Below are 5,476 nucleotides of genomic sequence, written 5' to 3' on the forward strand. Positions count from 1 at the left end.
TTTTAAGACCTTTTTTACAAACCACCATTACATGGTTTAAAAAAATAAATTGTTTGCATAACATGGAATTAATATCGATGTTTTAAATTAATAGTTGAAATAAATTACATGAAATACTTTTAATCACTATGTTCTTATTAGATTATATACAATGATTTAGATATGTTTCACTAGTAATTTTTTAATATATCTTTATTAAAATCCTTTGCTAGTGGAATAATGTAATGATTATTGTTAATAATTATGATCTCTCTTGCATTTCTAAGGACTTAGTTATTTCCTTAAAAGCCCTCAGAAACCTTAAAATTTCTGTTTGATTTTTGCATCCCTATGGAATATGTCATCACATTTGAAAATAAATTTTCTGGGATTCTGAAGGAAGGCAAAACAAGACAAATTTCTTTATACTTTCATATAAATAAAATCATGAAAATAACATCAAATACTCATATTAACACCTTTAGTTAATTTTAGCAGTTCATAACGCCTTTACTAAACTCTAGATATCGACAGATGGAAAATTTTATTGTTAAAAATATTATCAAGCTACAAATTAGTGAGGACAAAGAGGTGACATCCTTTAACTTGAACAATACTCATCTATGGGAAGGGGGGATGACAAGATCTTACCTGGCAGATATTTTCAGAGGATGGAAACTTACAGAAGATGTATGAAAAAACCAAAAAGATACTACCTCACACCCATTAGGATGGCTACTATTAAAAAATTAAACCCAGAAAATAACAAGTGTTTGAAGAGGATGTGGAGAAATTGGAACCCTTGTGCACCGTTGGTGCCACTGCTATGGAAAATGGCATGGCAGTTCCTCAAAAAGCTAAACATAGAACTACCATATTACTTAGCAATCCCACTTCTGGTACATACTCAAAAGAACTGAAAGTAAGGATTAGAACAGATATTTGCATGTGTGTGGACATAGCAGCATTAGTCACAATATCCAAAAGGTAGAAGCAACTCAAATGTTCATATATAGAGGAATGGATAAACAAAATTTGAGATATATATATACACACACATATACATACATATGGCTGAATAATTTTTCTCTATATATCTCTATATAAAGATATATAAATATAAAAAATTATTCAGCCTTAAAAAGGAAGAAAATTTTGACCTGCTACAATGTGGATAAACCTTAAGGACATTAAGTGAAATAAACCAATCACAAAAGGACAAATACTATATGATTCCATTTACATGAGGTACCTAGAGTAGTCACATTCAGAGACACACAAAGTAGAACTGTGGTTGCCAGGGGCCGGGGGAAGAGGAGAAATAAGGATTTGTTCTTTAATAGACACAGAGTTTCAGTTTTCCAAGATCAAAAGAGTCCTAGAGATCGATGGTGGTGATGTGGCACAACACTGTGAATATATGGACTTGACGCCACTGAATTGTGCCCTTAAAAATAATTAAGATGGTAAATTTTATGTTTATTTTGACATAGTAAAAATAATTTAAAATATATAAAGACAAACAAAACAACAGCAGAAATAAATTTAAAATTACCAGGGTTTGTAAAATCAGCAACCATTTCTTTTCTCTTCGGTTTGAGGCATCTCATTTTATGTTTTGCTCTAATTCCCTAATGTGATGCTTACACAGTCTCCACTGCCCAAAACTTGATGGCTCTGCTTGCTGCTACATTCCAAGAGTTCCTATCCTAATTAACATTTCACTCTAATAAGATGTTCTGGCTCCTAAAATGTTGATCTATCAGTTGTTGACATATCTTGGGAGATGGCCAGGCATAACTACAGTGGGATGGGCAGCCTTGGAAGAGCTGGGGAAATGGGCATCAGGGAATAAATTCCAAGAGAAAATGCAATCTGTAGAACAGGTAGCTTGGTAGGGCTAACCCACAAGTTAGCACGGAGCACTGTGTGGTTCATCGCAAGGTTGCAGGGTGTCCCAGTACGGAATTCTGGTGGGTGTTGATATTCTGTGATCCAACAAGGACTTAGGCCAACAGAAGGTATTGGGGAAGGTTGTTAGTAGTTTATGGTTAGGATGATCATCCCCAGAGGGGAGATTAGCAAGAGCAAGGCAAGGCCCTGAGCCTCAAGAGACTGGGAAATTTGGCAGGTTCGAAGGCAACATTCTTAGCACTCAGAATGCTGGTTATTAGATCTTTCCACAGAGGTAGTCTGGCTAGGCTGACTGAGCCTGACTGCTAGAATGTGGGGCTAAAGTTTACGCTCCTACTGCATAAAGTCAAGATTGGCTCAAGGTTGCATAGGGCATGGCTTAGGGTGGTGAGGACCATGGGCTCATCAACTAGTCAACCATGACTCACAATAAAATACAGTCATCCATTCTAGAGACACTGAGCTTCAGGGTTATTTGTATTACAAGCAGCTTCTCAAATATAACAAGACTGTTAGTAGTAAAGAATCTAGCACCCTAAAGACCACAATGCATGTTAGAATTTATAAACCCACAGGACAAAGGCTATTTTGAGGTGGAAGCACCTCGTGCTCTGGTCTGGAAGGAAAAATCTTGGCTAAACACCCATCTCTAATATTTCTTTGGTGTAATCAACAAGCACTGTGGGCTTCTACTTGGCCTCCCAGAGAGAAGCCTGAGTAGAGAGAAGCCGTTGACCCTAGTGAGGAGACCTCAAATCAAAACAGTGCTCTGTTTATGAAATATGATGTAATTTTATATGGCATCCACTTCAAGTCCAGAGGGGAGGGTGCACAAAACCTTGGGCTTCACCACAGAGAGACAGAGAACCTAAAACACCTGCAAAGAAAGAGCTTCTCCTTCAGGAGCTTTGGGGAAGTATCTGCTGTGGGTGCTGTTGTCAGAGCCTCTGAACTGGGTAGTGATGGCATTTTATTGAGGGGGAAACCAAGTCCGGGGAGCTGAAATTGTTTTCTCAAGACCAGTTGTTGAGGCAATGGCAGTCCTGATTGCCATTGAATAGGATCTGACCGTGATGAGGTTAAAGGAGAATGAACTTTCTCAGGTCTGCCTGGGTGGGGCTCACTACAGCACCCATCATTGTGTCCCATGAAGCGCTCCTCAGAACTATCAGCTCTAGGAAACCTCTGCTCTAGAATGCAGTTGTGGGGTCCTTTGGACGAGCCAGCCTAGCCTTTGATGTACAGTGACTGCCTTTGTCCTTTAATAAAAAAAAAAATCAGGACCGGTTGTGGTGGCTCACACTTTGGGAGGCTGAGACGGGCGGATCAAGGGGTCAGGAGATGGATTGTTAACATGGTGAAACCCCGTCTCTACTAAAAATACAAAGAAATTAGATGGGCGTGGTGGTGGGCACCTGTAGTCCCAGCTACTTGGAAGGCTGAGGCGGGAGAATAGCATGAACTCAGGAGGTGGAGCTTGCAGTGAGCCAAGATTGTGACACTGCACTCCAGCCTGGGTGACAGAGTGAGACTCCATCTCAAAAAAAAAAAAAAAAAAAACCGGTAAAATTACAATATGCAGGTGGACAGTTTTGTGATGTTTGCTGAGAAGTAGGAAGCAGAACCACCCTCCAGGGAACCCTACTTTCCTCGGCATCAGCTACCCACTCTGTTCTCCAGCATTTAGTCAGCTGCCTGAGTCTCGGTAGTTAAGCAGGTTGGCAGGCTGCATAACCGCTCAGGGGGCCAGACCTCTGACCTCTCTTGCTTTCCCAGACTGAGGACAATACCATGAACCAGCCTTGGAAGATTGAAATCAGGTATTTTAAAGAAAAATACCCCTGGACTCAGAAATGCTCTAATTCATAGTGTGTTGTAACTAACCAATAACACATCAATGTTAGTTTCTTATTGTTGCTGAAACATACTGCCACAACCTTGGTGGCTTAAAACAACACAAATCTCGGGTGTGGTGGCTCATGCCAGTAATCCCAGCACTTTGGGAGGCTGAGGCGGGCTGATCACTTGAAGTCAGTAGCTCGAGACCAGCCTGGCCAACATGGTGAAACCCCATCTCTACTAAAAATACAAAAATTAGCCAGGCGTGGTGGCATGCACCTATAGTCAGTCCCAGCTCCTCAGGAGGCTGAGGCACGAGAATCACTTGAACCTGGGAGCAGAGGTTGCAGTGAGCCGAGATCACATCACTGCACTCCAGCCTGGGTGACAGGGCGAGACTCCCTCAAAAACAAAACAAAAAATGCAAATGTATTGCATTTATGGAGGTCAGGAGTCTGACATGAGTCTCACTGGGCCAAAGTCAAGGTAATGGCAGTCTTGCTGTCCATTCTGGAGGTCATAGGGGAGAATCTATTTTCTCACTTTTTCCAGGTCCTAAAGGCTGCCCACATTCCTTGGTTTGTGGCCCCTTCCATCTTCAAATCCAACAATGACTGCTGGAGTTTCATATCACATCACTCTGACCTTGACTCTTCTGCCTCCCTCCTTCACTTATAAGGACCCTTATGATTACATTGGTCCTAACTAGACAATCCAGGATATTCTTGCCATTACACGATCAGCTGATTAGCAACACTAATTCTATCTTCAGCCTTAATTTCTTCTTGCCATTAACATCTCAAACATATTAACAGGTTTTGGGGACTATGGCATAGACAGCTTTGGGGGCCATTATTCTGCTTACCAGAAGTTCCTTCCTTAGAACTTTTTTTGCAGGGAGTGGGGGAGAAGAGGTAGGTAGCTAGAAAATACTGGGGCATGATAATGAGAAGAAGCGGGGAAGCTCAAAGCATCAGAGCAATCACTGCAATTTCCTGAGCCCCAGGATGACTCCACAATGTAGAGACCTGTTGTCATTTTGTCCTTCTCTCTCAGTTCACCCCAGGAATATTTAAATTTCATCTGTTTGGTGGGGAGTGGATTCTCATTATATACAGTTAATGTGTATTTCAGACAACAAAGGAAAGGGCCTTTTCCCCAGGGCAGGTGGACAGTGCTCCTAAGTTAGTGGTTTTTGAAGTACAAGTCACAATCCATTAATGATTGTAATGAGTCCTGAGATGAGTTTAGTGGATGAGGGAGAGAGAGAGGAGGGTGGGTGGGGGGAAGAGAGAGAGAGAGGAAGAAGAAGAGGAAGAGGGGGAGAAGAAGAAAGGGGAAGAGGAGGAGGAAAAGAAAGAGAAAGAGGAGGGAAAAAGGAAGGAAGGAGGGAAGGAAGGGAGAAAGAGGAAAAAAATAAAGATAAAAGAAATCAAAGTATACAGAATAGAAAATATGGCGCAGCCATCACATGTTTTGAGGCTAAACATTGTTGCAGTTCTACCTACACCTGTGTGCACTGGCTTATGGTGTAAGATGTATTTTTACAGTGAGACAGTCTGAGTTGGAGGGGCCTTCAGGGCAACTGCAGATGTTTGCATGGAGGAGCCCCCGCTCAGAGGAGCTGCCCCTAATCTGTATTGAGAAAGATGAATCTGCTTATCTGTGAAGAAGCTTTCGAAAGGACTTGAGGGGACCGAAAAGGAGGAAAGGATGGGAACGTGGAGCAAGGAGATCAGATCAG

The sequence above is a fragment of the Rhinopithecus bieti genome, unplaced genomic scaffold (genome assembly GCF_001698545.2).
Source record: "Rhinopithecus bieti isolate Rb0 unplaced genomic scaffold, ASM169854v2 scaffold_27321, whole genome shotgun sequence".
NCBI lineage: Eukaryota > Metazoa > Chordata > Mammalia > Primates > Cercopithecidae > Rhinopithecus > Rhinopithecus bieti.